This window comes from Balaenoptera physalus, assembly GCF_965194825.1.
Source record: "Balaenoptera physalus genome assembly, chromosome: 3".
Classification (NCBI taxonomy): Eukaryota; Metazoa; Chordata; class Mammalia; order Artiodactyla; family Balaenopteridae; genus Balaenoptera; species Balaenoptera physalus.
The window spans coordinates 132788103-132802358 of record NC_138890.1 but is presented as its reverse complement, the minus strand read 5'-3'; the positions used below and the strand labels follow the sequence as shown (position 1 = coordinate 132802358).

The 14256-nt window shown below is 40.5% G+C and overlaps 1 long non-coding RNA gene across 1 annotated transcript in view; it reads left to right on the top strand.

Moving 5' to 3' along the window:
* Nucleotides 1-14256, top strand: part of LOC309658604 — a 254073-nt gene that overhangs the window by 17246 nt on the left and 222571 nt on the right. The window lies entirely within an intron of this gene.

Here is a 14256-nt window from a genome sequence, read left to right as displayed (position 1 = left end):
GCCGGGAGTCTAGTTGAACAGCTATTCCTTATGCTCTGCTTTGAAATTCATTATTCTATTTGTGCCTGGGTCTCACTTTCTGAAGGTTGTTCCTGGCCAGTGCTGAATGTGACAGGGATGCCCAGGCAGACGCATTTTGGGGAGTTAAAAGTCTTCTCGGACAGGTGATTTTGGCTCAGAAGGACTCCGTGCTCGCTTTACTGAACTTTATTAGAAATGCACTGCAGTGTAAGACTTGTCTTCCTCCCTCCCTTTTTTCTTCCTCCTTCCTTTCTTCCTTCCCTTTCTCCTACACAGGAGTCAGCATTGCAGTCTGATGCTCTCCCAGCCTCCTCCAGCTTCCCTCCCCCATTGCCCCTCACTGGCATTTTCCTAGTCATCTCTTTCATCTGTAATCCTATCTTGTTGTCTGCTTCTCAGAGGACTGGGACAAATTCAAGGAGCAAAGTCATAGGCTATCCGTCAACACCAAACATAGACACATACAAAATAATTGCAAGAAGTGCAATACTGTGTGAATTTGCACATATCGAAAGCTATTCCTCAGGACTAAGAGAAAAACTGGATCTTCTACCGTGTTACTTCTCAAATTAACAATGGTAAATGACCCTATCTTTTTAACGTCCCAATCCATGGTAGACTGATACTTTTATAAAATGCAAGAAAAGCAAATCATTTAAAAAATGAAATAAAAGGCATATAAAATAGAAGTCCCAGTTTTTATTGTTAAAATAAAGTTACTTTATAAAATTGCAATAAAAGTTTCTGAATACTTACAGTTTATTCTTATCTTATGGTGGACGGGTAACAGCTCTCAGGCTGGCACCAGTCTACAGACCCCACTTTGAGCTGTCCTGTGCTAAGGTATATGGAACTGAGTTATGTCTACTTGGCACTGGCTCAAATGGTAGAAAAGTCAAAGATTCAAACTGTCAAGTTTCTATTTCTGGAGGCTTTGGGGTTTCCATATGATAAAGGGCTGGCTAGAGTAGGTCAATGAGTTGATTGGTTTCATTGGAGGGAAACTGTCTACCCTACTGTGAACTTGACAAGGGGTTTGGTGGTTTAGGTTTTGGTCACAGAGACATACCTGGCTTGTGGTTTACCACAAGAATATTTCTTAGTCTTTTAAGTTGGATTCAGGGCAGATATATCAAAATCCCCACAGATTTCTAGCAATTTCAGAACCTGGGGTGGGGTTTCTTTCTTACCCTTTCTCTCTGGCTCTGGATTCTCCCCTCTTACCCTGGCTCCATAGATCTCTTCATTGGAGTTGGAAGCATTATAAGTATGTTTAGGGGACCCTAAGGTTAGAGAGAACTTCAAGTGGATAAATGGTAGCTTAGGAAAGCACATACCCTTGCTGTACTTCTACTTTTCCATGGGTTTTTGAAGTTTATTTAAGTGCTAAACACAGTTTATACAAACATATAATTTTGGTTCTCTACCTTGTGGTTAACAAAGCTGTAAGTAGAACCACATGGAAGTTTATCGATAATTTTAAAGCATTAGGGTGCCTTCGCTGAGGCCTTGTCCCTGCAGTGAAAGAAATTCCTTTCGCTTCCTTTATGATTATATCATTATTTTGAGTGGACTCAGCATTTTGGGGCATTTTAAAATTTCACAGTGCTTTGCAGTCATTTTTTTTTTATTTTTATTTTTTTAATTTTTTTTTAATTTTTATTTTTTGGCTGCGTTGGGTCTTTGTTGCTGTGTGTGGGCTTTCTCTAGTTGCGGCGAGCGGGGGTTAGTCTTCATTGTGGTGCGTGGGCTTCTCGTTGTGGTGGCTTCTCTTGTCATGGAGCACAGGCTTTAGGTGCACAGGCTTCAGTAGTTGTGGCACGTGGGCTCAGTAGTTGTGGTGCACGGGCTTAGTTGCTCCGCAGCATGTGGGATATTCCCAGACCAGGGCTCGAACCCGTGTCCCCTGCATTGGCAGGTGGATTCTTAACCACTGCGCCACCAGGGAAGTCCCTGCAGTCATTTTTATTCGTGTTTGTTTTTTGTCGAAAAGTAGAGTAATATGAACCAACTGTCATCTCCTGCTATCATCTCCTGTATCGATTGACTGGCTCAGGTACTCCATACCCATCATATCATATTTTCCAGGTAGGCAAAGCAAGAGAAATAAACCTAGGGGAAGGGGGAGGAAGGGGATGCAGGTTTGGTTAGAAGGAAAGAAAACTGGCATCAAACTGTTTCCCTGCTGTGGAAAGGGGCACAGACTCAAGAATGGTCAGTGCCTGCAATTTTCTTTCAGTTTCAAATGTCCGTAGGAGTGCATTTCTTCCTCAGCACCCTGAAGAGTTGATGGTAGCCTGGAGCTCATAACTCGCAGGGCACCATCCTAGGATTCAGAGAGCAGAACCCCACTGAAAAGGCATTTAGTAATGCAAGGTCACAGGTAATTTACAGCCCAGACAGTCAGCTTGTTTTGAAGCCCTGAACTTTGGTAGACCTCACCCTCTGCATGCTTTTTCTGTAAATAAAGATTGCACAGCTGGAGAGCAACACCTTGTTTCATCGTATACAAATAGCCAGTGCTATTAAGCTACATGACAAAGTCTCTCCTTTTATCATTTTGGTGGATGACCCTATAAAAATACATTAAACCTAATAAAAAAATAATGCATCTAAGCACTGTATCCTGAACATCTGAGTGAATATATTTCATCTGTGGCTTCTTCATCTTAAGTTATGATAGCAGGAGCTTGACTGGTTATTAACCTTATAGTCTTTCACTGAGGGTCTTTGGTAGAGTTATCTGTATTCAGAAAAGGAATGGCCAAAAGAGAGCAGAATAATTTGCTGGCTTGGTAGCTCAGAGCATGTGTTTCATATTTAACACAGATAAATCTGTAGGCTGTGACACCAGAAGATACCTACTTCTAAACAAAACTAGGGTTAATGAAATAGCACAGTTGATAAACAGGTCATATTCCGAAAGTGTTTGTTGTGAGTCATCCTTAGTGAAATATGGGCCACTGTCTTTTGCTTCCTTAAAATTCAGTGTTTCAGAGACTAAACTGTGTCTGTTGGATGTGTGCTAAGTGTGTGTATTCTGCTCAAACTTTGATTTTCTTGATTCTCCTATACTTAATAGGTTAGGCGGGTTGGATATAAAGACTGAACAGCATTATACAGTGTACTTATAGAAAGTGATGGTAAGAATAACTCACAGAAGAAAGTATCTTTGAGAGTTTTATTTCTAAACAGTCTTCCAAAATTACCGGTTTGGGAGATCAGAGGTGCAGAAGAGATTGTAGGGTGGCTGGAACCCGAGCCATGGGCAAAGTGTCTACTTTGATATGTTGTTTTCTCTCCTTGTCTCTTCTTCCTTCTATCATTTTTACTCTAAATTTGATCTCCAGGAGCACGAAGCCTAGATTTTGTGCTGTTCAAAAATTATTTTGATTCTAAGAAAATATATCTAGCTCAAATAGGAAATGATGCCTCATTTTCACCACACAAACTTAATCCAGCCTCTTACACCTTTTACAGAGGAACCACAAGATGAAGCCTTTAAATAGTACAAAAAACACCCTTCCCACAAATCTCTGCCCGCTCCCATGGGGGAATTCTGCTTGCTCCTCCTGACATTTCTGATCTCATGTTTTTATCCCCCTGAAGAGACTTGGAAGGTGGGTCTCAGCCTTCTTGCTTTTCTACCCTCAAAGACACCGCATCATGGGGATGGGGTGTAATCTGAAAAACAAGCAAGGCTTTCAGAACTGATTAAACATGCATGTAAAGAAATCTCTATATTAAGTCATTGAACAGGAAAATTAAATAGGACAAGTGAGCAGGTGGTAAATGAACAAAGACTGATGTGAAAAGTGATGTTTACATAAATAGCAGCCTAACTAATCCTTTGAAATATGAATGTAAAGACTTCAAGATGTCTAAAACCTTGGATATCCCAAGTTCCAGGCATTCCAAGGGCTTCCAGCATCTTTTAAACTTTCCCCCTCAGCACCCTTTAAAGCAGGGAAGAAAAGAACAATTTTCCTTCGCAAGGTGAGATTTAAAACTACCCTTAGATCTCTCTCAGAATTGGAATGCATGTTCTCCTTGACCCAGCACAGGAACGGTAACTCTCCAAAAATAACAAGGTGTTTTCTTGCAGCTCGTAGAACAAAACTCAGTCACACCAGAGAGTCTCTGAAAAGAATGTCTTCAGAGGGTGTTTTTGAAAGTGAATAGGAACTCACCTGAGGATAGAAAAAGGGATGGATCTGGCTTAACTACATAAAACAAATGTGTATGTGTTTCCTCTCTTCTCACATCCCTTTCTAAGCCACGTCTTTTTTCAATTTTCAGCATTCCAATCAGATATGTTACATGTGAATTGCAAACCTTCTACTTGTGATGTGAATGAAGTTTTTGTGCTTTGATATAATAAGTGCTTGATAAAGAGGTTTACTTGGAACCTAAAATTATTGAAAGAATGGCATCAGAATCAGAAGCTAGATATCTTGGCACTGTCATTATTTTAAATTCCATATTTTGATGAAACGATTCAGAAACCAACCTGGTTTTTTGTTGTTGTTGTTGTTGTTGTTGTTTATTTTTGTGTGTGTAGGGGGCAGGCAGTGGGAGGAATGGGATTTGTGGTAAAGAAAGGTAAATATTTGCCCTCTGTCAAGTCCAGAATGTATGCTAGGCCCTGGGGAGTTAAGCAAAGAGTAAGCTAGTTCTTCACCAACTGTTGCCCTTTTCTTCTTGGCACATAGACTACATTTCCCGAATACATATCCCTGCGATTAGTGACAACCAAGTGACTAGTTCTGGCTGATGGGATGTGGGTGGAAATCATGTAGGCCACCTCCAGGCCTGGCCTATATATTCCCTCAAGATCTTCCTTATGTGCTCCCTTCCCTCATCTGCTAGCAGAATACAAAAGATCCAATGGAAGACTCTGGGCGCTAAGGAATAGCAGAGCCACTAGACCAAAGGAACCTGAGTTTCTAGATCACAATGTGCAGCAGAGCCCCTGCTGACCTAGAAGGACTCTGTTGTGAGAAAGAAGTAAACCTGTATCGTGCTAGGCTATGATTCTCAAGTTTCTTTGTTACGGCAATGAATTTTCCTGACCAATACAGAGAACAGTCCAGGGGTATGTGGAGTGGGTGTATCAGAGGGTATGGTAGGCAGGATTCCAGGATGGCCCCCATGACCTCTGCCTCCTGGTGTTACTCCTGTGACTATGCTATGTTCGTTCCATGGAAAAAGGGATTTTCCCAATGCAATTAAAGTGACCCATCAGTTGGCAAAGAGGTTAATTATTTGGGTGGGCCTAACCTAATCAAAAGAACCCTTTAAAAGCAGAGAATTTTCTCTAGCTGATAGCAGAAAAGGGAGTGCAAGAGATGTGAAGTGTGAAAGGGATTTGACACTGAAATTATGTGGCAAAGATCTGAGAGGGGCTTGTAGGAGCTGAGAGTGGTACCCGGCCAACAGCTGGCAAGATAATGGAACCTGTCCTAGAGCCACAAGAAAATTAATTCTGCCAACAGTCTGAGGGAGCTTGGAAGTAGGTTTTTCCTTAATTGAGCCTCTAAATGATGTTGACTAAAAAAATATTCACAGCCTAAAAGCTGAGAGTTATGCTTTATTCGGTGGGAATTTTTAGGACTTCAAGCCTGGGAGGCAGCATCTCAAGTAACCCTGAGAGAACTGCTCCGAGGAGGTGAGGCGGGGAGCCAGGTTATATAGAAGTTTTGTAACAAAGGGCAGGTAGTCTGCACGTCAGAAGATGATTGTTAATTAAAGGAAAACCAGATATCTCAAGTTAAGGAATTTAGTGCATTTCTATGTATGGGAAGATGCAAGAGTCTGAGCTCACTGAAATCATTCCTTTGATGTGCACCTCAGCTATCTGGGGCCAGTATCCTGTGTTTTCACCTCCTGAGTTTCCTCAGGGCTCATCGTAGGGAGTGGCTGCAGTCTGATGGCTGGTAGACGGCAGGTATTCTTTCCTTCCTGAGTTTCCTCGAGGCTCACCGGCTTCACGTTGGAGGGCTGCAATCGCTGATGACTGTAACATGCTTGGTTAACTGATATGGCAGGAAATATTCCATTTCTCAAAGAGGATGCAGCCAGGGGACATCTTGATGTCAGCTTTATGAGATTCTCGGTAGAAGACTCAGCTAAAACATGCCTGGATCCTGACCCATGGTGATAAGATGATAAATATCTATTGTTTTAAACCATTAAGTTTGTCATAATTTGTTCTCTAAAAATAGAAAATTAATGTAGAGGTTGATGAGTGCTATATCTTAAATATGCGGTAAAATGAGGATTGATCCAGGCTGGTATCAACATTTAAGGGGTTAGATCTGTTGGACAGGCCCCGGCAGCAGAGGACAGTGCAATGGTGTCATTCACAGCCTGATGGCTTCTTGTGCTGTGGGTCTAGGGTTGAACTGGAACTCTGGCCAGACCCCACGTCTTGCCAACCAAATGGCCTGGGGTCACAGGTTGACTGTGAATCTCAGTGACAAGAACTGAGCTAGAGTTCCTGATTTAATGAGCAGTTTCAAGGTACTTATTTGCTTATGATTCTTCAGAATTATCTCAGAGGGGTTAGAGAGAGGCTGAGTTGCCTTGGCTCCCCATCTGTATTGTAGCCTAGCATTTACATGTAGGCCTGCATTTAGGTGTTTATTTTTGGAGTTTCACATAAAAATTGATTTGGAAAAAATACTTTATTGCAGAAACTCTTAGAAACTCCTAAGTTTAGGGAAAAGCAGTATATCTTTAGGGAAATGTGAGAGCCTATTATACATAGAGCAGCAAGAGTAATTCTACAGCCCAAAACAAAGTGGCGATGGGGCCCTGAATTGATCACCAGGCCTGGTTCTCATTGACTCAGGATCTGGCTTGGACTGCATCTGAAGTAAAATGTTCTTTGTGCAAGATTGGGGCAATCAAGGACCAACTAAGGTCTTGTTTGGCTTTACTATTATTATTTTTTTATTGAAGTATTATTAACATATAACTTTTAGTTTTAGGCATACAACATAATAATTCAATATTTGTATATATTGAGAAATGATCACAATAAGTCTATTTAACATCCATCACCATATGTAGTTATAAAAGTAGTTCGGCTTTAAAAGATCCCCTATGTGATACCAGAGAGGAAATGTAATAGATAGAGTTGTAGATATATAATAAACACCATGTATATAAATTCCCTGACCTGCTCACCTAGTCTAGTTCATCTTGTGTTGCTTCTAGTCTTCTTCCTAACAAATATTTATTAAATACCTGTGTGTGCCAGGCCTTGCACTTAGAACTGGGGATTCAGAAGTGCCCAAGGAGGTCACAGAGAGAAACAGTGATTGTGTCAGGTTCTCACTGGGTTAGCATTCTGACTGTGGTAATTCCATGGCAAAGAAGCCATACTATCTCCAGTTTGACATGGTGCTGGCATTCAGGAACAGTACTCTGGAGTGACAAGAAGTAAGGCAGCAGTCACCTGGGAAGACCAGGTCTCTCTCTCTTTTAACTCACTTAATGAGATCTGTAGCATAAGCACCTGTACATGTAAAATTTTCTCCTCCTCAATCATGAGAGGCCCTAAATGTACCTACTTAGTTGCCGTTAGGATTGTTAATATAATTCAGCTTTAATTGTAGTTACAATTGCACCTGCTGCAGTGCGTTAACCTCATGGGCAACTTCCTGGAAAGCAGACTTGCTAAATCACTGCTGGGTAAGGGTGATCGTGAGCTTTGTAGAGCAGAGGGACAAAGCTCCACTCTGCAGACCCACCCTCACGTGGCATCTTCACCTCCCAGGGCACTGTCATGCTCCTGCCTGTGTCATTTTCTTGTGCTAGTTTACAGAAGGGAAAAGCAAGCAGAGAAATTCACGTGCTGGCTCAGCTGCCATCAGAACTTGGGGTGACAATTCTGCCTGTTCTGACTCACAGCCTGGAAGGGAATGGGGGTCCTCTCATTGTTTTCTGCAGTCTCAAGGGACAGTGGGGTTCTGTCTTATTGCTTCAAGTGATAAAATGGGTAGAATTCTTGACTACCAAGTGACGAGCAGCAGTAAAATTAAGTAATCCTAAAAGGAAAATATGTCAAAATGAAAGGCATCTTCAAATATGATATCTCTCTTGAGAGGTCAAAGACCCAGGTCTTAGTGGAGGAAGCTATTTTCAGCTTGCATGTGTCCAGGTGCCCATTGATTTGGAATTCTTACATCAGGCCTTGTTTCTGGACCCGTCTACTTCCCCCTGGTTACAGTGTTCTAGTTATTTATTGCCACATAAGAAACCACCTCAAAGCTTAGTGCCCTAGCACAATGATTTGATATTATCTCTTATGGTTCTGATTTGACTCATTCTTGCTTAGAGGTCTCTTCTGTGGTCACATCCAGTTGTCAACTAAGCCTGAAGCCATCTGAAGGCTTGACAAGGCTGGATGCTTACGTGGTTTCTCCACTCCCATGTCTGGTGCCTGAACTAGGATGACTACTGGACAGCTGGGTTAGCTGGAACTGTGGCCCTGAGTGCCTACATGTGCTGTCCCCAGCATGGTGGTCCTGGGGGCTCAGACTTCTTAGATGGCAGTTCAGGACTCCAGGCAGAAGCTCAAACTTTCTTTTGACCAGACTTCGGAAGTCAGCATAACTTCCTCCACATTTATCCACATTCTATTAAGCAAGTCACAGGCCAGCCCAGATTGCAGAAGAGGAGACTACACAAAGGTATGGATATGGGCGATGTGGTTCACTGGGAGGAATCATCTGTAGTATTTTGTATGACATCAAAGAAGAACTGAGGGATTATAAAATCCCCAAGTCTTATTGTCAGCCAATTATGAGGGTCAGTTAGCATAAAGGACCCAGCCTTAATGGATCTGACTAAACTTTATCTGCTAAGGTCATGAACTTTACTATCTCTGGTTGAGCCTCCACTTTCTAGAAAAGCAGACAGTTTGCTCTGAATTGGAAAATTTTATCCATAGTTTCCTGGACAGCTTTCTCAGCAACAGCAAAATCCACACTTGATCATTTTGTTGTTTAAAATAAAGATACAGTGAGAGAATTATGATTTCTCATGGTTATACAACTTAATACAGATTTTGCTTTGTTAGTTTGTCGATGAAAAAATATTAGGGAAAGCATCATGTGTGGTAAGTAGCCCCTCTGTGAGGTGCTTGGGAGGGAGAGAGGACACTTAAGCAATGGTTTCTGTTGCTTGAGGAACAGGCCAGTTCTGAAACCAAAACTTACTAGTAAAATTTGCACCTTAGAAGAAAGGTTGCAGCCTAAAATTTAGTTGAGAAAACAAGACATTGCATCTAGGGAAGAATAAAGAATGTAAGAAATTGCTAAATAGTACAGTTTAGCTTCTGTGGATTTTATGGCTTTCTAATTTTTCCTCATCCTTAGATCAATGGAACTTTAGGTTTGAGATTGGAGATAAGCTTATTGGATATTTTCTTTCCAGTAGTTGCTTTAACTGGCACTCAGGATAAATTGAGGATAAAACATTTGTCCTCTACATCTGAATTTATAATTCAGTTGAGTTTTGGTGTACAGCCAGTTTATACTAAAAAATTGATACCTGGAAGGAAAAATAATTTAATAATTTAATTTAGTGTCACAATGATTTATTCCAGGCTGATGGTTATTGATAGAATACAAGACATTCTCTGCCCAGAATTGTTAATCAATAATTGGACCAAAAGAGAATTAAGCTCCTCCAGTGATGAGTTCTGTAGTAGTCCCATGGATCACAAAAATAAGACAGAATTAGTTTTTGCCCTCAAGGGAGTCAGAGTTTACTGGAGAAAGCAACACACAACAGATAATACTACGATTGCAGAGTACACCCTCTAAAGAGATATAGACAAAATGGTGGAGGAAAGAATACTGTGGCAACTACGAGGGTCACTGATGACCTGAGGGTGGCAGTGTTTGTGCAGATTCTTCAAGGCTCAGTGAAAGCAGTTTACTCCAGCCAGAGAAGAGCCTGTTCAGAGAGGCAGGGAATGGTGAAAGGACCCAGGATGTACAGGGACTAGTTAGACTCCTGGGGGCCTACAGTGCAGGGTGTGTTTGTGGGTTGGGGTGGGTTTGGGGTGCAGGTGAGAGGATTAGCAGTAAAGGAAGCTGGAGAATAGTCAGGGGCCAGATGGCACATTTGGTGTGTTTGTCTCAGTCAGGAGTAGGGTTTGGATAGTTGTGGGTTGGCTAGAACACAGACAAAGAGAGAAAAAGTTTGACAAAACCCAGCTGCCAAACAATATGGTTACGCTAGGATTTGGTAACTGATCTCAGCTTGTTTCACATCTGGAAGATCAGTCTAGGAGGACAAAGGACAAGCAGTATGCAAACACCTCTAGTCAAAGGTTGAAAAGGAGTCCAAGATCAGGATGAAACACAAAAGCTTGAGCAGTAGGCACAGGAATCTATCAGCTGCCTTTCGTCATGTAAGACTGGCCCTCAAGGGCAGGAATGCCAGTCCATGAAAGAGGGTGGGGCTCACAGGCACTTGATCCTCTGGAAACAGTCCAAGAGTCTAGGGACTTGGCATTCAAGACCCAATCAAGTTGATTATGTGGTGATCCAGTGAGTCCCTGGCTTAAAGCTTATTCATAATTTCTGCACTGAGACACTGTCTTGGGGTATGTTTAAAGGCTAAACCTAAGGAAAGAATTAAGAATCCCAGTGGTTAGAAGTGTCAAGACCATAGTAAAGCTCAGTTTTTCATACACAGGTGTATTAGGGTTCTCCATAGAAACAGAACTGATAAGATGTGTGTGTTTGTGTGTGTGTGTGTGAGTGTGTGAGTGAAAGAGAGAAGGGGGAAAGGGAGAGAGTGTACACATATTTTATGTGTGGTTTTTATAAAACTATCCTGGAGATTCTTCTCTTTACTTAGTAATAATATTTGTTAGACTAAGATGATTGAAGGGTGGCCAATCAATTTATTTTAGCTGTATTTAATGATTGATGCCAGTTGCTTCCTCTGGTTGACTGGTTGCTTGATATACCAGTGAGTGTATCGAGAGCTATAGATATCAGTCAAACTGGTATGGAGGTGTAGGCTAGAACCTTTCTACTCTAAGTATGGATCAGTTGTGGAACCAATAACTTCACTTCACCTGGAAATTTGTACAAAAGCAAAATTGTATGGCCCTCCTGACCGGGAAATCAAAACCTACACTTTAGTAAGAGCCCCAAGTAATTCATTTACACATTAACATTTGAAAAACATTGGTTTAAAATACACATTGATGGCATTATTCATATGACCAGCTCTGTGAAGCATCTTCTTTACTCACAGAAAATGAAAAAAAAATGCAATGTTACAACTCCATTTTAAAAATCAGTGTAGGGTCAATGCTGCAGCCTGTGGAATGAAAACCACATTCACAGAAAGAGAGACAAAATGAAAAGGCAGAGGACTATGTACCAGATGAAGGAACAAGATAAAACCCCAGAAAAACAACTAACTGAAGTGGAGATAGGCAACCTTCCAGAAAAAGAATTCAGAATAATGAGAGTGAAGATGATCCAGGACCTCGGAAAAAGAATGGAGGCAAAGATCGAGAAGATGCAAGAAATGTTTAACAAAGACCTAGAAGAATTAAAGAACAAAAACTTATTTCCAAAATTTACAAGCAGCTCATGCAGCTCAATATCAAAAAACAAACAACCCAATCCAAAAATAGGCAGAAGACTTAAATAGACATTTCTCCAAAGAAGATATACAGATTACCAACAAACACATGAAAGGATGCTCAACATAACTAATCATTAGAGAAATGCAAATCAAAAATACAATGAGGTATCACCTCACACCAGTCAGAATGGCCATCATCAAAAAATCTACAAAGAGTAAATGCTGGAGAGAGTGTGGAGAAAAAGGAACCCTCTTGCACTATTGGTGGGAATGTAAATTGATAAAGCCACTATGGAGAACAGTATGGAGGTTCCTTAAAGAGCTAAAAATAGAACTACCATATGACCCAGCAATCCCACTACTGGGCATATACCCTGAGAAAACCATAATTCAAAAAGAGTCATGTAGCACAGTGTTCATTGCAGCACTATTTACAGTAGCCAGGACATGGAAGCAACCTAAGTGTCCACTGACAGATGAATGGATAAAGAAGATGTGGCACATATATACAATGGAATATTACTCAGCCATAAAAAGAAAAAAAGAAGAACAAACACCTAGAAGAATTAAAGAACAAACAAACAGAGATGAACAAAACAATAACTGAAATGAAAAATACACTAGAAGGAATCAATAGCAGAATAACTGAGACAGAAGAATGGATAAGTGACCTGGAAGACAGAATGGTGGAATTCACTGCCGTGGAACAGAATAAAGAAAAGAGAATGAAAAGAATTGAAGACAGACTAAGAGACCTCTGGGACAACATTAAACGCAACAACATTCACATTATAGGGGTTGGAGAAGGACAAGAGAGAGAGAAAGGACCTGAGAAAATATTTGAAGAGATTGTAGTCAAAAACTTCCCTTACATGGGAAAGGAAATAGCCACCCAAGTCCAGGAAACGCAGAGTCCCAGGCACGATAAACCCAAGGAGAAACATGCTGAGACACATGGTAATCAAATGACAAAAATTAAAGACAAAAATTATTGAAAGCAACAAGGGAAAAACAACAAATAACATACAAGGGAACTCCCATAAGGTTAACAGCTGATTTCTCAGCAGAAACTCTACAAGCCAGAAGGGAGTGGCATGATGTATTTAAAGTGATGAAAGGGAAGAACCTGCAACCAAGATTGCTCTACCCGGCAAGGATCTCATTCAGATTCGATGAAATCAAAAGCTTTACAGACAAGCAAAAGCTAAGAGAATTCAGCACCACCAAACCAGCTCTCCAACAAATGCTAAAGGAACTTCTCTAAGTGGGAAACACAAGAGAAGAAAAGGACCTACAAAAACAAACCAATAACACTTAAGAGAAAGGTAATAGGAACATACATATTGATAATTGCCTTAAACGTGAATGGATTAAATGCTCCAACCAAAAGACACAGGATCGCTGAATGGATACAAACACAAGACCCATATATATGCTGTCTACAAGAGACCCACTTCAGACCTAGGGACACATACAGACTGAAAGTGAGGGGATGGAAAAAGATATTCCATGCAAATGGAAATCAAAAGAAAGCTGGAGTAGCAATTCTCATATCAGACAAAACAGACTTTAAAAGAAGGACTATTACAAGAGACAAAGAAGGACACTACATAATGATCAAGGGATCAATCCAAGAAGAAGATATAGCAATTATAAATATATATGCACCCAACATAGGAGCACCTCAATACATAAGGCAACTGCTAACAGCTATAAAAGAGGAAATCAACAGTAACACGATAATAGTGGGGGACTTTAACACCTCACTTACACCGATGGACAGATCATCCAGACAGAAAATTAATAAGGAAACACAAGCTTTAAATGACATAATAGAGCAGATAGATTTAATTGATGTTTATAGGACATTCCATCCAAAAACAGCAGATTACACTTTCTTCTCAAGTGCACACAGAACATTCTCCAGGATAGATCACATCTTGGGTCACAAATCAAGCCTTGGTAAGTATAAGAAAATTGAAATCATATCATGCATCTTTTCTGACAACAACACTGTGAGATTAGAAATCAATTACAAGGGGAAAAAATGTAAAAACACAAACACATGGAGGCTAAACAATATGTTACTAAATACCAAGAGATCATTGAAGATATCAAAGAGGAAATCAAAAAATACCTAGAGACAAATGACAATGAAAACACGACCATCCAAAACCTATGGGATGCAGCAAAAGCAGTTCTATGAGGGAAGTTTATAGCAAGCTTACCTCAAAAAACAAGAAAAATCTCAAATAAACAATCTAACCTTACACCTAAAGGAACTAGAGAAAGAAGAACAAAACCCCAAGTTAGTAGAAGGAAAGAAATCATAAAGATCAGAGCAGAAATAAATGAAATAGAAACAAAGAAAACAATAGCAAAGATCAATAAAACTAAAAGCTGGGTCTTTGAGAATATAAGCAAATTGATAAACCTTTAGCCAGACTCATCACGAAAAAGAGGGAGAGGGCTCAAATCAGTAAAATTAGAAATGGAAAAGGAGAAGTTACAATGGACACCACAGAAATACAAAGCATCCTAAGAGACTACTACAAGCAACTCTATGCCAATTAAATGGACAACCTGGAAGAAATGGACACATTCTTAGAA